General features: G+C 47.2%; 1 protein-coding gene and 1 pseudogene across 6 annotated transcripts in view; one reads left to right on the top strand and one right to left on the bottom strand.

Moving 5' to 3' along the window:
- Positions 1-20,597, bottom strand: part of ATPSCKMT (ATP synthase c subunit lysine N-methyltransferase) — a 334,726-nt gene that overhangs the window by 188,947 nt on the left and 125,182 nt on the right. The gene's annotated exons all lie outside the window — the stretch shown is intronic.
- Positions 6,966-7,810, top strand: LOC122227844 (annotated as a pseudogene).

The raw sequence follows: 20,597 nt of genomic DNA, 5'->3' as shown, positions 1-20,597 counted from the left end.
ATAAATAAATAAAGGGAGTGGATTTGGACACATAGACAAGCACACAGGGAGAAACTCATGTGAAAATAAAGACACAGAGGAAGACAAATACTGCATGGACTCACTTATATGTGGAATCTAAAATATATATATTATATATTTTATATATATAAAACTAATATTGTAACAAATCTAAAATATACATATTTATATATATAAAATTTTATACATTTTATATATAAAATAATAGATAACTAATCTAAAAAATGTATATTATATATAATATATATAAATAGGGGTGCCTGAGTGGCTCACTGGGTGAAGTGGCTGACTTCTGCTCAGGTCACAATCTCACAGTTCTTGGGTTCAAGACCCGGGTTGGGCTCTGTGCCGACAGCTCAGAGCCTGGAGCCTGCTTTGGATTCTGTCTCCCTCTCTCTCTGCCCCTCCTCTGCTTGTGCTCTGTCTCTGTCTCAAAAATAGATAAACATCAAAAATTTTTCAAAATGAAAAAGTTATATATATATATATATTATACATATACATATATATACATATACATATACATATACATATATGTATATACATATACATATACATACATATACATATATTATACATAAACATATATATACATATACATATACATACATATACATATATGTATATACATATATATATTATATACATGTGATCGCCAGGGGCTAGGAGGACCGGGAAGTACGGAGAGGTTGGTCAAAAGGTACAAACCTTCCTCTATAAGATGAAGCAGGTCTGAGGATCTCCTGTGGATAACACTGTACTGTGCAATCTGCGAGGACAGAATTGAAACGTTCTCACACACAAAAGATAAATATGTGAGGTGATGCTGTGCTCAGTAAGTGACTCAATGGGGAGATTCTTTCACAATGTGTATGTGTATGCAGTTATCACATTGTAGGCTTTAGGTATCTTACAATTTTATTTGTTAATCGTATTTCGAGAAAACTGGGGGAAACAATGAGGGCAGAGGAGGGGTGACCCTTCCACAAGGTGGGCAGACCACCAGAAGCTGGCAGAGGGCAATTCTCCCCCACAGCTTTGGAAGAGCCAGCCGTGTTGGCCCCTTGACCTCCACCTTCTGGCCTCCTGATCCACCAGGGAACGCATTTCTTCTGTTGAAGCCACCCACATTTGTGGCGCTTTGTTACCGCAGCAGGAGGAAACTGACACAGTCAAACGTTACCTCAACTCCCGGTTACCAGCCACGTCGCCACCGATGCAAACCCTTGATCTGGGATGAAAATTGAGAAAATTGCCAGCACATTCTTCTTTGGTCTACTCTGTCAAACCATCAGTTCTTCTTATAGTCAGAAACTGCTCATTTCATATTCTAAAACATTAACTTATATTTCAGCTAAGGCGCTGTGGTCACTGGAATATCAAAAAGCAAGTGGTTCTGGACTAAGACATTTTCTTGCTTAAGGTCATTGGTCTGTAAAACATTCTAATTGAGCAATCAAAAGAAGGACGACAGAGAAGAGGAAGCAAGAGAAAATGTAAGGAAATTCTAAACAGCTGCCCTTTTCACCCAAAGGACCCCTATTAAAATGGAAAATTGAGTGGCCACCGGTTAATGGTTCCTCTAAAATCCAAGATGGTGGTCCCGAAAGCGTTCTCCCCACCCAGCAGCATCGGCAGCAAATTCTCAGACCTATTAAATCAGAAGGGGTGGGGCCCAGGTCCTGTGACAGAACAAGTCTTCCAGGTTTTCTGATGCCTGCTGAGGAATGAGAACCACTCTTACACTCAAAGCCAGGAGTCAACTCGGTTCTGATCGCAGATTCAGTTGAAATTCCCAAGAATAGCGTGTTGAGAAGGATTCTGGAGCAGACGCTGAGCTTTGATGTTAAAATGAGGAATCTCTTGGGCAAGAAAGAGAGGGGGACAGGACAAGCCACTTGGCAGCCATTCCTTGAGTCTCACCAGGAGCCCTAAGCCACCACCACCACATCCTTCTTCATATCAGTTGTTCCAAATAAAAAATGTCCCTAACCATAACCATAGCCAAACCATAAGAGACTCTTAAAACCTGAGAATAAACTGAGGGTTGATGGCAGGGGGGGGGGGGGGGGTGATGGGCACGGAGGAGGGCACCTGTTGGGATGAACACTGGGTGTTGTATGGAAACCAATCTGACAATAAATTTCATATTAAAAAAAAAGAAATGAAATAAGATAAAATAAAATGTCCCAAGTTTCTGAAGTGGCTTGGACACTACGTATACTGACATAAAAATGAAAAGAAATAAATAAAAAGCTTGCTTTCAGTTCTGAGACAAAACTGAAAGAACTTGATAGCAGTGCTCTTCCGTCTACTAAAAATTTATTTTCCCCTTTTCTCTCCATACTTTACTTCTCTTTCAGGATGGCATTATTTTGGTGATGGGAGAAGACAAATGGAGTTGTACTTCACCCAATCCAGGAAAACAACATACGAAATCTGAACTCATAAGATCATTGAATTTGAAAGTCACTATTTTCACTGCATTTACACAATAACACATATTCTTTGGTTTTTAAAAGGATTTACAGGGATGCCTGGGTGGCTCAGTTGGTTAGGCGGCCGACTTTGGCTCAGGTCGTGATCTCGCCATCTGTGAGTTCGAGCCCCACGTCGGGCTCTGTGCTGACAGCTCAGAGCCTGGAGCCTACTTCAGATTCTGTGTCTCCCCCTCTCTCTATCCCTTCCCTGTTCACGCTCTGTGTCTCTCTCTCAATAATAAACGTTAAAAAAAACTTTTTTAAGGATTTACAAGAGTTCTTTACACGATTGTATTTTATATCTGATTTTATTTATTTTAAATTTTTTTAATGTTTATTTATTTTTGAGAGACAGAGCTCCAGCTGGAGAGGGGCAGAGAGAGAGGGAGACACAGAATCCAAAGCAGGCTCCAGGCTCTGAGCTGTCAGCACAGACCCTGACACAGGGCTCAAACCCACGAACTGTGAGATCGTGACCTGAGCTGAAGTCAGATGCTTAACCGACGGAGCCACTCTGGTGCCCCACTGATTTGATTTACTTTAAAAATCACCCACTGCTTCCTGTTACCTTCAAACCTGAACTCCCGGGGCCAGCGACGACACCCTGACTACAGGGACTATAGCCAGGAACTACTGGCCCACCAGCCAACCTTCTCCTACTTCCCTGCCCACAACCAGCTCCTCCCCAATGTCAGGCAGGGTCGCTCATCCCTCTGTTGTCTCTTACAGTGCTTTTCTTCATCCTTCCCAGTACTGAGCCCTCCCTACACCCAGGTAACATCTTCCCTTCCTCTGTACCCCTGCTCTGACCCTTTGCCTCCCCACAGCCCTCCCTGTCCAACCCAGACTGGAGTGTCTCTTCTCTGAATCTCCAGCGCCTCCCCACGTCCGCCCTCACTTGCCCTAAAGTTGCGCACTTGGTCCTATGGGGCTTGCATATTCCATCCTTGCTCACTGTCCACCCCAGGGGAGCCATTTCCATCAAATCTCCCGCTGCAGCAATGCAACGAGTCAACAGGTTCACGGCATGAAGAGATTCCTTGCTGGGAGAGTGTGGCCAGTTCCTTCCTCTCCTGGGAGCACTGCACGCACACTACAGGCTCCAACTGGAATGACTAGATTTCTTACCTGTGAAGGGTCATTTCCAGCCTCAGGGAAGCACTGAGAATGACCTGGGTACCCCCAAAGAATCTACTTAACATCCATAGATCGAGAAACTAGGAAATCTGGATTCTGTCACTCAGCAGCCCCTAATGAAGTATGTGGCCTGGAGCATCGTGTCTCTGGCCTCCTCTTGGGCCGTAGGATCTCCATCACCATTCTTAGGCATAATTCACATGAGGATCCACTAAAACGGGTTAAAGCATCAGCCAACCTCAGCACCATCTGAACAGCATTATTAATCTTTTGCCCTGTCCTCCTAAGATATTCCTCTGATCCGTATATTTTCTAGTACAAATGACAGGAGGCATCTTTATCTTATTTATAGCTCTAAATAAATTGGTAGGAGCATCCACCAAACATATTTATTTTATTTCCCAAGAAATATACCCCCAGAAAATGTCAAGGAAATGATCTTTGAAAAATGCACATCCGAATGCAATATAAAATATTTAAGGGAATGACTGTGCTCTTGGTTTCCATTTTCTGTTAGATTATTCTACAGGCTCTTGTAAAAGTCAAGTCCGTGCTTTTGAAGGCGGAAAATGGCCACGAGTTAGGAAAAGCCTTCAGAGCCCCGGGGTTCTCCTTGATTTCGCTTTTACTTTCAGCATTTTGCCTTGAATGAACGACCTCAAATAACTGAGATATTCACAAATTGATGGACAGTACTTAGCAAAGTAAAACTCGGATACAGATGGTAAGAACCAAGCCACTCACCAATGGCTTGAAAATTCACAGCCGCACTCGGTGCTTCCTGACAAGGTGTCTCTTGCTACCACTTCCAGTGCGTTCTTCCCCTCCATCCACCTTCCTAAAACCCTCTGCGGCAAATCACGCGGTCGACAAAAAGAACTCCAGAGAAGATTATTACTTAAATCTCACCAGAAGTCCATTCAAATGAGTTGGCCGGGGAGCAAATACTCACCTAGGTTAACTCACTTAACCCTCCAACAACCCTGTGAGGCAAGTACCGTCTTATCCCTCTTCTGGGATCCAGGAACTGAAGCACAGACAAGTCAAATCAGTTGCTCAACACAGCGATGGAGTAGCCAACCCAGAGTCTGACCTGCCCGGCCCCAGAGCCCGGGTGCTCAGCCACCATGACATAGTGCCCCAAAACCAATGCCGTCACCCCACAGGTGCTCATACTGGTTTCATAAATGATGAGACGGATGAAAATTTTCAAGTAACTGAAGTTCATCCAAGTTATCTGTAAACCTCACTGGTAGAGAGTAGAAAGGTGAGGCTCATAAAAAATGAGGACTACCTCAGGATCCAGGGAGAGTGACCCAGGGAGGATGAGAGCCCCCAAGGGGACAGGCCAAGACCAAGTTCCACGGTCCAGGCAGTGAAGGGAGCCCTGAAGGAGGCTCCCAGTGGTCAGGGTAGCACCCTGTTCACAGCTCCTAGATGGCCAGTGTGGGGTAGGGCTCATCGAGGGGGGCACAGCCAGAGGACAGGCTTGGACCACAGTTTTGGGCAGTTGTGAGATGACCTAAATCCAACCCTCATCTACCCTCCTGGACAGACCCCGTCTAGAGACCTACGAAACTGAGGCTTCCACATCAAGACATTCTGCACCGACCTCTTATCATTGGGACCAAAAGTGTGTAGTGAGGTCCAGCCGTCACCAGAGCGAGGACACTCCCAGCCAGCTCCTGAGGTCTGCTATGCTGGCCACAGCTTTCTCTGGCTGGACTGCCATTTGCTTTGGATCTGATCCAGTGGGTAGCAGAGATGTTCTGAGGTCACACACTGGGGTGAATATCTCTGCACCTACTAGCTACTGAGTTTGAGAAAGTTTAGAACTCCATGGAGCCTCAGCTCCCTTATCTGAAAGATGGTGCTAATGAGACAGACAACCCCAATGGGTCATCATGAGGATCACGTAGGTAATGAACGTAAGACACAGGGGGCAGTGAAGTGCCCCCACATCAGCTGCTGCTCTCTGTCACCTATAATGGCACAGGCTCCCTCACCCGATGTCATCTGTTGTCCATCTGTGTCAGAAGTTCACTTTTAAACACTCCAGATCTACCATGTGATGTGAAGTGAGCTGTCAGCACCCTTGTCAAAGGAGCAGAGCTCAGGGTAGACGGTGGTGTGCTATTCAGGGAGCCCAGACACTGGGGTGGTGACTGCAGGAACTTCTGTTGTCATCAAATAAGGCCTATGGAATACCAAAAATGGTGCCTGTAAGTGCAGTTAGTGACCCGTTAATTATCATGATGGCTGCTAGACAGGAGCTCCCAATGTGACATTAAAGGTATTTAAGATGCACAGATTGGCTAAAATATTTTTTAAAACATCCCCACCCCTTCAGGAAGAGGGTGCAAAAACTCATCGATGCCTGAACCCCTTCCCTTGGGGATGATGTGTGACAACAGCCCTAAACCATCCCCTATCGTCGGGCCCTGGACTTGGGAGGATTATCTTTGTCTGATGCTGGTGACGGCATTTGCCTCCACAGCCTTGGCATTTGCCTCAAGGCTCCTTCTGCCCAGCAGGAGTCAGAACCCCTAAGGGGCAGGAGCTAGGACTTCATTAAGCTCATAGAACAGGTTAATGAACACGTTGGGGCCTGCTGGCAAATTAAGACTGTTTCAATAAATGCCTTGTGTGTGGCTGAAGCTGGTTTGAGGCTTTTTGAGGAGCAAAAAGTCAAGGCTCTCACCTGCCTCCGACTTCTTTAGCTGCTACCCAAATCGACCAAGAAGAACCCAAGAGATGCACATAACCAAACTGGCTTAAGTCCATTGGGGCTGTGCCTGTGCCCGTAAGCTTCATGGGGGAACAATAAAGGGCAAGTGTCCTCGGCTCTGGAGAAGCCACTCGAGCTGACAGCTACCGCCACTCCCATGGAGTCACCGGGAGAAACCCACCGAAGCCAGGAGGTCATGTTCAAGGTCGTACCACAGGGAGATGAACTGAACAAGAAAACAATTTCAACAAGGAACTCCTTCTCCCTGGTTGACCCTGCGCATTAAGCAGCCAGCCTCAAGTAAGGGGTGAGGCGTGGACACCGCTCTCTGTGCCACAGGATGGGGCTTGTTCAAGTTGCCAAGAATAGGGGCGCCTGGGTGACTCAGTCAGTTAAGCGCCTGACTTTGGCTCAGGTCATCATCTCATGGTTAGTGGATTCAAGCCCCGCGTCAGGCTCTGTGCTGACAGCTCAGAGCTTGGAGCCTGCTTTGGATTTTGTGTCTCTGTCTCTCTCTGCCCCTCCGTTGCTCGCACTCTGTCTCTCTCTAAAATAAATAAACATTAAAAAAAATTTAAATAAAAAAAATAAAGTTGTCTCACTTCAAGAGATACCAGGTGAAATTTAGAAGAAAGGGGGGGGGGGGGCGGGGGGGACAGGTAAAAACCGATCACCATGCTTGGAAACACGTGGTAATTCAGGGTAAAAATAGGTACAACACACCTAAATACAGGGTGGTCGCTCGTGTGACCCACAGGGATATCGTTTGTCAGATGGCTTATGCCCGTGCGGAAGGAGACATGCTAGTCTGTGCAGCTCATGCTCATGAACTCCCAAAGTACGGTGTGAAGGCTGGCCTGACAGGTTATACTGCAGCATACTGTGTCCACCTGCCGCTGGCCGGCAGGCTTCTCACTATGTTTGGCACAGATAAGACCCATGAAGGCCAAGTGGAGGGGACCGGAGATGAATACAACGTGAATGGCACTGACGGTCAAGCTGGTCCCTTCACCTGCCATTGGGACGTAGGGCTTGCCAGAACTGCCCCTGCAGATAAAGTTCTGGAGCTGTGGGTGGAGGCCTGTTGGTCCCTCACGGCACCAAACGATTCCCCACGTCACGACCGGAAAAGCGAGGGGTTCAATGTAGAAGGACATCGGAAGCACGCCACGGGTCAGAATGCTGCAGGCTCTGTGTGTGGCCTCACGGAAGAAGACGAAGCTGCTTCCAGAAACAATTCCCCCAGTGCGCAAAGAACCGTGGGCTCCAGACACGGCGGGGGAGACGCACGAGAGAGCTCGCACCGCTGTACAAGAGAAGGCTGTGAGAAGAAGCCCAAGAAAGAGGTTAAAAAGATGAGGTGGAGCCATCCCAAAATACCTCCTGCCCCGAAGAACGATCGGGTAATTCAGAAGTAGCCAGGCTTCCTTACACCTCCGAGTAGGCTGCTAAGAGCTAATAAATCTTCCCTATGAAGATTTTTCAGATACAGACAATAATAAACTCATTCATCAAGCTGAGAGAGAGAGAGAGAGAGAGAGAGAGAGAGAAGCTGTTTTCCTCTCCCCCCAAGATGAGTACAGTCCAAAATCCCCATCAGAAGCAAAAGGACTGTCAGAATTCTGGGTCCCTAAACTGGGGAAGCAGAAGGGCAAGCAGTCGTCAAAATCCAGCCTCGGGACTTCCCACTCCTTAAGGGTGTTTGCCGAAGCCAAGTTCCCTGGGCAGCCCCTTGGTATCCAAGAATCGCCCTTAGGCTCCATCCTGACCCATGTTCATTATACTGGGAAGTGTGCAGATGAAGCACAGCATTTCACGGAAAAGGTGAGTGGCACGTGGAAGCACAGGAAGGGTCCCGGACAGTCAGCCAGTGCGTGTCCCCCCCCGAAGAACGTCGACCCGAGAAAACAGCGCACTGTCCGCCAGAACCTCAAGTTTGGGAGCTCACGGGAGACACACACTGGTTTTCCGCTCAGCTTCTACACAGCTCCCAGCATTGCCCCCCGGGCTCCGACCGGTCAACAGGCTCCGAAGCCCGCGCCACGGAAGACACAAGTGAGGACGTCGCGGACGCGCGTGCAGATGTACAAATCCCAGATCCTGACCGGGGGTAGAGAGCTGAATACGGGTATCAGTCAATCCCGGGGAACACGTACATTCAGGTCACTCTGGAAAAGACCTTCGAAGAGAAGGGGTCGGCTGCAGCCCAGCGACACCACACAAGGAAACCCAGACTCTCTGGCGTGGGCTCACATCATAAAGGTTTTCTCGCTCAAGGGGGTCAGAGCTGCTCCACCATCGTGGGGCTACGTATGCCATCCAGAGCGTGTCCAGCAAGGTGGCCACAGCCAGGGAAGAGAGGACACGTGGGATAGTTTAATTGCTTCTCCCCACCCCTCCTGCCAGCGCCGCGGCCCGGTCTCCCCGCAGGGAAGTCTGGGTAAGTGGGGGGCAGTCTCTGCTCCGGGAGGTAAGCCCTCTGTATGTGCTGTGTGTACGGGACTGGTCATGAAGGCTGGGTCCCCATCCTCCTCTCTGCTCCCCACGTACACACCTGAATTCCCACAGAGGTGCCCGCTGGGGAGGATGATAGACATTCTGGAATTCACGATACTTCTTCTGGACTCTGCGTGATGCCTGGAAGGGATGAAATGCTGTTTTGTCATCAATGCCACTTCAAGGCATTGGCATGTGATAGAAGCAATTCTAAAAACCCCCAAATCATTCCTGACCAAGGTCAGGGCCCAGGAGATACAGATGGGTAAGGAAATCCACAACCAGGTAGAAGGAGAACAGAAAATGAATATGAGCAAAGGACAAAAGAACAATGAACATGAGCCTAAGTCCGGGTCAAGACAGTTAATGACCTGCTAGCCCCACGGGGGTCACAGACGCCAGAGGCTGTGCGAGTGCAGGGCTGGGGGGTGAGCTGGTTGGAGAAGCAACCCAAGGGGCTGGAGGAACAGGGGAAAGGGGATACCTGAGCAGAGGCCCTGAGCATCACCAAGAGGATGGGATGCAGGGAGAAGGGGGCATCACTCGTGCCTCCACTGGAATCCAAGGACCTCAACGATGTGAGTCCGGTTCTAACTTCTCTGACCTCCCACACACCAAACCCTGCCACACAGACCCACACAGCCCCACCCTCGTGCCTGCCCACACCTCCCTGCCTGAACTGGCCTCCAGTGTTTCCCCAAAAGGGAAGAAAGAATCTGTCAGAACCCTTCCTCTGTGCTGGTCACTCCTGGTCCAATGCTGGTCCCGTTCTGGTGTCAGCCACCCCCGGCATAAGAGCGGGGTTTGTCTTTTTATTTTTTTAATTGCCTAGAGTGTGAGTCTTCAACTTGATCTTTCAACGGAGTTCTTTCTCTCCACCTGAGATCCTGAATTTCTCTTAAACCACCTCAAGAAAGTGGCCTGCAATCCCGCTCTGCCCGCCTAACTTTAGATATCGGATAAAACCTTGATTCTCAGCATGAGCACATTTATCCCAACAGGTCACTTTTTGAAAAAGGTTAAAGCAATTGAAGGAAGCCTTTTCCCTGATATCAAAGCCACAGACTTAGGTGATTTTTTTAGGCCAAAAGAAACCCACCATAAAAAAAAGAAAAAAGAACAAATCGGCATTCCCTAAAAAGAAAGCAGCCCTGCTTCTTTTTCTTAGCCCAGAAAATTACTAGTTCACAAGGTGAATCTCCCCGTGAATAAACGCGATACGGATGGGGAAATAAATCATTTGACTGTCTACATTTTTTTCTTTGTGACAGTCATCTTGTTGAAAAAGGCCATTTATTTATTTATTTTTTTTTTTTTTGTGCTAATGGAAGTGTCTTGCTAGGTGAGACTTACACACTATCTAAAATGTATAGAAAGTTTTATCTTTTCAACGCATTTTATTCTCTCGCGAATAATTTTCTGCAGAAGTGCCCCAAATTAGGTTACAGGTATAAACATCTGCACGTCAGAGGTGTGGGGGAGGTCTGAAAGCCCTCACCGAGGTCACCTTCAAGTGACCTTGACAGCGGCTTCTACTCTGCTTCAGGCACGATCCCAAACGACTCGATGAACCATCATCCTTCCAGGCGTGGGTCACCCCTTAACAACGACATGTCCCAGATTTTCCTGTTTCTTCCCACCCAGACTGAATGTCCCAGCAAGCTGTCCTACCTCTTTATTTGGGAGATATGCCCACCAGAGCTACAGCCGGGTGGGCTATCAATCAGAAAGCTTTCATACGACACCATCCCGCGGTCATTCTGGCAGGTGGGTGAGCACCCATGCTGTGGCGGTTGTTGAACAGCGTGGACTCACCCCTGGCAGCAAGAGTCGGCCGTGGGAGAGCACAGAGCATTCCTTTCTCCCCCCCCCCCAGATCAGTCGCCCCTGGTCTCCCCAACAGCACACTCCTCTGGTTTTGCTTCCACTCTTCTGGTTCCCCCTTCAGAAGCCTTTGCAAGCGCCTCACCTTCCACCTGTCCTTAAATGTTGCCATTTCTTTTTTTTTTTAAGTTTATTTTGAGAGAGAGAGAGAGAGAGAGAGAGAGAGAACGAGCAGGGAAGGGGCAGAGAGAGAGGGAGACACAGAATCCGAAGCAGGTTCCAGGCTCTGAGCTGTCAGCACAGAGCCCGACACGGGGCTCGAACCCACAAACTGGGAGATCATGACCTGAGCCGAAACTGATACAGCTGGATGCTCAACCGACAGAGCCACCCGGGCGCCCCTAAATGTTGCCATTTCTAAGAGCACTTTTCTCCTGTTCTCACTCTACAGTCTCATCACCCATACGATTCTCAGATGATTATCTCCGGCCCAGAGCTCTCAGAACTAACTGGCGCATCTAATGGGATACCTCTCTAAAAGCTCAAACTCCATGTATCCAAAACTGAACTCAGTGTCGTTCCACGTTGGAACTCACATGATTCCAACTACTACCAAAGGAGTGTGCACCCTTCCCGCTGCACCCTAGAAATGGCACCCCAAAACCCCCACTTGTCTCAACCAAACATGTCGGTGCCTTCCGTGATTCCCGTCTCTCGCTTTCTACTAAGTGCCCTTTCTCTTCCCTCCTCAGCAGCCGTCAAGTCTGTCTGCTTTTGCCATGCCTACCCTATGAGCCCACACCCTGTCTTGCTCCGCACCAGCCTTGATGGCACCCTTGCCCTCCTCTCCTCTCATCTCCGCACTGCAGTGGAGAGTGAAGTTTCCAGAACTGAAATCTGATCCTGGCACCCCGCTGCCTTAAAACTTTAGAAGACAAATATTTTCTACTGTCTCTAGGACGAAACCCGAATTCTTGGCCTGACTCAAGGTGCCCCCAGACGCAGGCTCTGCCTCCTCTCGAGCCTCACTTCTCTGTTCTTCTCTTTGTACGTACCACCCTCTCCCTCACCTCCCAGCTTGTACGCAAGTTGCTCTGTGGGCTTCAAACGGTGCCCCTCTCCCTGCCCTCCATACCCACTCCCATCTCATTTGTGTGGCCAGCTCCCTCCAAGTTGTATTTTATTTATTTATTTTTAAATTTTTTTTATTAAGTTTATTTATTTTTGACAGACACAGAGTGCAAGCATGAGCTGGGGAGGGGCAGAGAGAGAGGGAGACACAGAATCCGAAGCAGGCTCCAGGCTCCGAGCCGTCAGCACAGAGCCCGATGCGGGGCTCCACCTCACGAACCGTGAGATCATGACCTGGGCCGAAGTCGGACGCTTAACCGACTGAGCCACCCAGGCGCCCCTCCAAGTTGTATTTTAAAGCCTATTTCCCTTTGGCAGGATTTTCCTGACCTTCTAAGGAAGACGAAGATGTGTCCTCTTGGCACCCTGCACCCATCCACATAATCATTGCAGTTTATTTTGATTTTTTTTCTAAATTTTCCTTTTTCCCATGAACCTGTAAGACCCATGTCCATAGCACTACTCTGATGGTTCCCTCCCACAGCCTCAAGACAAAACAGACATCGGAGAATGGTAGGCACTAGACAAACATTCAACGATTGTGAGAATGAATGAATCAAAAAGTAAATTACATCTCACTCGCTCCATAAAGCCCAACCTTGGTGCTCCAGCCTACAACAGGGTTTCTCCAACTTGGTGCTGTTGATATCGTAAGCCAGACAATTCTTTGTTACGGAGGGCTTTGCTGTGCATTGTAGGATGTCTAACAGCATCCTTAAACAGCCGTAGCACCCCTACCCACTTGTGACAATCACAAATGTCCCCAGACATTGAAGCATGAGATTTGAGAACCACGCTGGCCTCTCTCCCTTCTCAAAGGGAGCTGCCACTTGTTAATTGTTCTTTGTCTGGGTCATGTGTATTAGTCTTGCCACCCCAGAGGACTAAAAACTTTTTGGGAGCAGGGCCCTGTCCTCTGCTGTCCCCTGCAGCACCTTACCCAGGACTTAATGTAACACATGGAATTGGTATATGAATCCATCAGTGGAAAGAAGTAGAAAGCCAAGGCCATCATTCTTATTAGCAGGTGGGATTCTGACACGCCATCCTAACATTTTCCTGCCTGCCCAAACATTTCAACATTGGGAAATTCAGCTTTCTCAGAAAGCCTTTACTGAACTCTCGATTGTATATGGCGCTTACGATGGTTAATTCCACGCGTCAGCTTGAATGAGCTGCAGGGTATCCAGACATTGGGTCAAACGTCATTCTGGATGTGTCTGTGAGGATGTTACTGGATGAAATTAACATTTGATATGGTAGGACTGACTAAAGAAGATTGCCCTTCTTGCTGTGAAGGGGTCTCATCCAATCAGTTGAAGGCCTGAAGAGAACAAAAAGGCTGACCCTCCTCAAAGAAGGGAAACTTTTCCTACTTGACTACTTTCAAGCTAAGATATCAGTCTAAAATATACTCTCTCTTTGGGTCTCAAACATGCCAGACTAGGACCACACCACAGGTCTCCTGGGACTCCAGCTTGCTAGCTGCAGATCTTGGAACTCATTGGCCTCCATAATCTCAGGAGCCAATTTCTTATAATAAACCTCTTCAGATAGATAGATAAATAGATAGATAGATAAATAGATAATCTCCTATTATTGGTTCTGTTTCTCCGGAGAACCCTGACAGTGTCGCTTTACAACTCTGTAAAGAAGATTTAAAACATTTAAGAACTAATAATCTCCCCATCTGGAATTCATTAAATTCTCATTTTCTAAAAATTCAACAAAGTCAACTGGACCATGGATGGCTTGCTATGGGTTCAGCGGTCACCCCCTTGAAATGCTACTTTCTCTGGATAACACAGCTCTACATACCTTCTGGCACATTCAGCATGTAATCAGAGAAAATGGAGCCAACTTGCCCTTGACCTGTTATTAATAATGACATTTGATTTCCCTTAAACGAACCTAGATGCCGCCAATGCTCTTTAAATAAATAACGATGATAATTAATAGCCAAAAAATCGATGGTTAAAAATTAACCATTTATTTTAAATATTTAGCAAATGTTTATGTACTAAATTTGAGTTTAGCATTGTAGCAGTCCTGCTTAAAAAGAACCCCTGAAAGCCACTTCCTATGATTAAAAAATTATCTCAATTAATACATGGACATATAGCAAAAACAGGTAATAAAACAAAAATATTTGGGGGCATCTTTCCCTTGCTATGTGCCCATGCTCAAATATGTGTATTTGAGTGTATTAAACAGTTTATTAAACTGTGTATTAAACAGTTTAAACCAAAGCCTTGTTTATGAGTCCAGCCACATGATGCGGTGGGACGAACACTCCCCAACATTGTAACCCCATGTTCTGAGCCCAGTTCTGCCAACAGTTAGCCTGTGAGCATGGGGAGAACTTCCCTATCCATCTCTCTGGCCCTCAGTTTATTCATCTTCAAAGTGAAAAGAAAGAGAGACTCCACATGATGACCAAGGTCCCTACAGGAGCTAAAACTCCACAGTTCTGAGTATAACCTTAGGACATGATTTTTTAATCCCAAAATAATTGTTCTACTTTAATTGACAAGTGACCAGAGTAAAATTGGCAAAACACCATCTACACTGGCCTGGGATGAAATGGCACAAGACAGAAATACATGATTTGGGCATTGGGATAATTTTTCTGTACCCAGAAGTAAGCAATGGTGGGTTTATGTAGAAATATTTATGTAGCAGTGAGCTCCCGATTAACTCGCTTAAAAGAAAACGTGGACATTCAGGGATTAAAAGGGGCAATAGAGGGGCACCCGGGTGGCTCAGTCGGTTGAGGGCATGATCTTGAGGTTCGTGAGTTCGAGCCCCACAGCAGGCTGGCTGCTTTCAGGGAGCCTGTTTGGGATCCTCTGTCCCCCTCTCCCTCGCTCTCTCTGCCCCTCTCCCTCTTGCATTCTTCCCTGCCCCCCTGCTCAAAAATGATAAAATAAACATTAAAGAAGGGGAGCAATAAAGGGAAGAGAAGACTTCAATACAGATGGAATCAATGGCAGTAAGAGCCAGAGAAAATGCCTCCAGAAAGGGACACGGGACAGTCTTCTCTCTGATAAGGTTCAGGTCACTCTGGTAAAAGTTCTCTTCATGGACTCCCTTCCGTTCCCACCTCTTTCCAGTGAAGGTGGCAGGTAACCACACAGGCTTCAGCTGCACGTTGACGCTAAAAGTGGAAAACCCGCTAATGAGCCAACAAACGGCCCAACTACACATTTCTAGAGCCGCTAATGCCGCCACATCAGGCAGCACTCATTTACAGGCAACAGAAACCACTCGAGCTATTTTAAGCAGAACACGACTTCATACAGGGAACTAGGTTCCTATAAAGTCGTCAGAAGGGTTGGAAGGTGGAGCTGGGCCATCAGGAATAAGGCTCACAACGAGATGCCCAACTGGCCCCTATGAGAGCCCCTACCTCTGCCGCGGATGGCGATGGGGCTGAAGGTCTGCCCTGGGACACCTCACCTCGCCACGGGGAGCTCTGTCCCCTCTTGCTCCGAGCAAGGGGCCCAGGCTGCCACACCGAGGTCCCCCACCTTCAGAACAAGTGACGACGGAACAGTGAGCCAGCTGCCAGCACCACCGGGAGGTCGCCAGGCCTGTGAGGCCAGGAAAGCACCGGAAACACCCCTGCAGCAAACCCCGTCACGTGACCCTCCCCGACAGCAGCAACACGAAAGCAGCAGCAGGAGGGGCCCTCTGCACGGGCACCTCGCGCCTCCCAAGCCTCAGTGAGCAGGCTCTGAGGGCGAGAACCCAACTCACGTTCACAGCCAGAGCTTGTAGGGAGGCCGGGGATGTGGTCTTCAGCCTTCTAGGCTGCAGTCCTGGAAGGTGCGTTCCAGAAGGAAGCCGGAAGAGACGGTGGGGGCCAGTCCACCGTATCCACCACAGCTGGGATGGAAGGCACTAGTAAAATCCTCGCCGGGATCCTAAAGACAGTCAAGAAGCATGCTGTCTAACAAATCACAGCCGAATGACACCACGTGACTTCTCCAACCGACTTCTTATCGCACTTTTATCTAGAGGAAGACACAACGATCTGGAGATCGAGATTTTACAGATCTGTATACACTACAAAGTCTTGGGTACTACATACCACCTGCAAATCCTTTTGGTTGTCTGTAAGAGGAAGAGGTAACAAAATGCAGCAAAGTCTGTGGCTTCACTCATCTGCTTACATAGTTACCAGGCTCCTACTCAGGGGCAGGCACTGGAGAAGCCACGAAGATTCCAAGGCAGAGGGAAGCAGTCATGTGAGGTCACCGTCTTTAGCACGGAGTAAGCGCCAGTCTGATTCCCATCTCTGCTGCTTACTGGCTGTGTGGTCTTGTGCGAGTTCCTTGGCTTTTCCATGACCCTCTTTATCCACTTTTCAAATGGGAATAACAACACTCACCTAAAAAGGCTGCCGTGAGTATTAAATGAGATAACATATATCCGCCCTCAGTCAGCATCCCCCGAAGAAACGTAAGTAATAGGGTGTGGGCTGGGGGGAGCAAATGTTTTATTTCAAGGAATTGGCTCACATAATTATGGGAGCTGCTAAGTCCAAAATCTGCAGGGTAGGCTGACAGGCCTTCTCTGGAGCCTGACTGTATGAGGCCCACCCGCATCATGGAAGTCATGGAACATCGCTTGCTTTACGCAAGGCCTCCTGATTTAGATGTTCCTCTCATCTAAAAAGCACCTTCACAGCAACATCCGGCCGTGTTTGATCAAATACCTGGGTACCAAGGCCCAGTCAGGTGGACACATAAAATCAGCCATCACAGTCCACTAAGAACATTTGCTGAGTGAGAGCTGTTACTATTACACAGCTTACATCTGGGGTATGTAACTACAACTACACAACTACAAAACAGTGTGGTAGGTTCCATGGAACAGATGTTCGGGACACCAGAAATGCAGACAATGGGCATATGTGCAAAGCAAGGATGCCAAGGGGTATCTGAGATGGAATAAAGAATGCTGGAGTTACAGGCTCCTGGACGAGAACACTGTCTGGACACAAGAGAGATCAGAAGGATCCAGTTAACCCCCACCAGACCTGAGCACAGTCGGGTCTCGTGAGAACACCTCCCTTGGATCAGGAGGGTCCCCTGGCTGGTTGAGGTGAAGGTGTGCATGCAAGGAAGCTAAAGGCATCAGAGATAAGGATGGGTGGTCAGAGTCATTATCAACAGGGGGCGAGGTCATGGTCAGGAAAACGGGCTAAGCGTTTAGCCCAGGGGAAAGAACAGAAACCAGATCGAAAGCTCCTCTACCTGGAGAGGGTAGGGTCGGAAACAGAAGAGAATAAGGAGTGAAGACAGGGTAAGAAAGCAGCTCAGAACTCAAGCTGCCAAGGGCAAACTTGTGCCACAACACCATCACCCATCACCCCCACTACATGCATTCATATCTATTGTGAGCTTAGTAGAGTAGCAGGTGGCAACATAAATACCATGTAGAAATGGACAAGCAGAACCGCAGGCCGCTAGAACCAAATGTTGATGTTGGCCATGGTTGGTACAAAAGAACTTTGACTGGTAAAAGGACTCATTTCTCCAACACAACATGGAGGCCCACAGTCCAGGAGTCAACAACATTGTCATTGCTGTCCTGAGATGCCCTGTATAAAAAAGCCACCCCTCCCAGGGGCCTCAACCCCAAACATCTGAGTGTCACAGATGTCCTTATCACTGGACATTTCCTCCAGCCTGGTCTAGCCTCAATAAAATTAAGATGCACTTTTAAGTTACAATTTCCAAATGTCTTCTTAGCTACAAATGGAGTGCTCACCTCAGGTAAGATCCCGTGTGCCCAGGATGTTTTGGTGCCAAAGATTTGAACCAAATCCCCAAAGACATTCCTCTTTGAGGAGATTCTCATGGGATTTGAGTGAGTGAAAAACACCTGACAACAAACGGAGACTTGACCGTATCAGTACCTCCATCACTGACAGCAAGAGACACAGAGAGAGGCAGACAGGATTCATCTTGAATGGCAGGGAGCAAAGACAGTGCACAGCCTCAAGTTTCTCCTCGAGAAACATGTGCTAAAAGCCTGTAAAGGGGTGGGAAGAGTGACAAGTAGCCAAAATTCTTTGAGTTTGTTTTTCAAAATGGATAAAATTCCCAATGAGCATTGATGTTAGACAAGACCCAGGTTAGTTAAACCCCAAAAGAGGCTAACGCCGCCTAGTTTCCTTGAAGTCTCCTACGTTTTTTACCCTCCTGCAAATTTTAGGTGGTATGTGAATAGTTGAAAGCTGTTTCTGTCTTTTCTCTCTTAACTTCCAATTATACCCCCCGCAGCATCAAATGGAGAGGGAATTATAATCAATTTCTTAAGTAAATTCATGTAAAATAAATTTAGACTCAAAGGATCTGAACAACAAAGCCATTTCATTCAACCAGGAAATCAGATTTTGACAGCCAAGGCTTTTTAAAAAATTGAATCTATTTTCCAGAGAATTTATTCAAGTGCTCACTGCCACCAGGCACCATAACAGAACTATAACCAACCCACTGTTCCCCTGTGGGTCACATTTGTCATTTGAGAACACACTAGATGGATGGGTAAGAAGGGATTTTTTCCTAGACTGACCACCAAGGAGCTGTAGGCCCTGAAGAAGTCACTTCACCTCTAAGCCTTTGCTTCAGTACTTGTAAAGTGGGGTGTGGTAGTTGATATATTAATGGCCCGATTCTTTACCCCTCTTGTATCCCCACCTTTTGCCAAATAACTTGGTAATCCTCTCCAGTGCTGACTCTAGACTCAGCTATGTGACTCTGGTCAACAGAATACAACAGAAATAAGAGTTCGTTGGTTCCGGGCCTATGCCAAGAGACCTTGAACACTTCCACTTGTTTTCTTAAGCTTCTGCCATCACCAAGGGAAGGACATGCCTGAGCAAGCCCCGTGAAGAGGATGAGGGACAAGTGGAGCACAGCCAAGTGTCCCAACCAAGTTTCTCCAGCCAAGTCAAAGCCACTCCCAGTCCCCAGGAACAAATGCTACTGAGATGCGCAAAGCCACCTAGCTGAGCCATCCATGAGAATAAATAACTCAGAGTAGATTGTTATACAGCAAAAGCTAACCAGTACACGGACAATACCACCTGCCCCACCTATCTTATTACCTTATTAGCATGTTGGCAAAATCAACTGAAATCATGTCTACAAAAGCACTTGAAAGACTGTAAAGTTGCCTCCTAACATGGGTAGAGTCATGGGCTGTACAACCCATTATGTTCTCTTCACGCATCTTGGGGTGGTCTATCCAGGTGGATCTTCCATTCTGAACCTGGTTTTCATAACGTGATGACCCAATTCCTATAGCATGCCTCAAACCAACAAAAATTGGGTGATCTGAAAACTCCCTATCAGCCCATAAAGAACCACATACCCTAAAATCATTCAACCACTTCAAACTATTGCTTAAGGTTCTTTGGTGAACTTTGTATTATCAAAGTTCCCATCCACCTCAAATAGAAAGCTTCCCAAAATACATTTCTATTTTAGCAAATTATGATCAATAGGTGAGACTTGAATAGCTTGATATTTTTCTGCCCTTGTATGAATCACTGTACAGAAGTGCAAATTAAACCAAATGATGCAGGTTTATACCAGATGATAAATTGGATCCCATATTAGCCTGCTTGGGCTGTCATGACAAAATGCCATATAATAGGTGGCTTAAACAATAGAAACTTATTTTCTCACAATTCCAGAAGCTAGAAGTCCAAGAATAAGGTGCCCTGAGGGCTGGTTTCTAGTGAGATCTTTATTCCTGGCTTATATACGGCACCTTCTCACTGTGCCCCCACACGGTCTCTTCTCTGTGCATGCCTGGAGACTGAGACTCCTTCTCTTCCTCTTATAAGGACAACAGCCCTATAGATTAGGGCCTCACCCTTATAACCTCATTTAACCTTACCTGCCTCCTCCAAAGCCCCATCGGGGATCAGGGCTTTAACACATGAACTGGAAGAGCAGGGAGAGGAATCACAATTTAGTCCAAAACGGCTCCCAGAGAAGGACTTGGGCAATACAAGTGTAGACTAGCAAATCCGTATCTTCCTGCCATAGACGAGGCACGTCACTCTCTTATTTGAATGAATTTTTTAAAACATGCATTTATTTACCAAACACATACGAGTGTCCCTCTGTGCTGAGCCCTGTGCAGGGTGCTAGGGATGCAATGGTGGGCAAATCAGACATGGTGCCACCCTCTCAGAGCTTACATTCTGGTGGAATGGGACTACTCACCACTCAAGTACTGAATGAGGAAGGAGGGGCGGAACTTGTGCGACAATAATCTCACAAAGACAGATCTTTCAAATTCAGAACACGTTCATTTCCCTCCGTTATGCCATTTCACGTGTTCCTCCCAAATTACTCATCAAAATAGCTACCCCAGTCTACCTTCTCATGAGCAGGACACAGAGTTCCCCACATTCAAGTCAATACTTGATATTTTCCAACTTCATAGTTCGTGACAGTTGCATGGATATGTTGGTTTAATTTGCATATCTCTGATTGCTAATGAGATTGAGCATCTCTCCATATGCTTCTAAACATTAGCTTTCCCCTCTGTGAACTCCTTATTTATTCCCTTTGCCCATATTTCTAGTGGTTGCCTGCCTTTTTCTTGTTGATTTACAGTTGCTCCTTTTATACTCGAAAAACTAATGATTCCTTGACCATGTGTCTTACAAATACTGCCTCCCTGTCTACTAAGGGTGGCTATGGTGCTGGAGCAGATACTTTTTGCCCCTCCCTGAGGGAGGATTACACATG

The sequence above is a fragment of the Panthera leo genome, chromosome A1, assembly GCF_018350215.1.
Source record: "Panthera leo isolate Ple1 chromosome A1, P.leo_Ple1_pat1.1, whole genome shotgun sequence".
NCBI lineage: Eukaryota > Metazoa > Chordata > Mammalia > Carnivora > Felidae > Panthera > Panthera leo.
The sequence above is the reverse complement of the archived record's forward strand: the minus strand, read 5'-3'. Positions and strand labels throughout refer to the sequence as shown.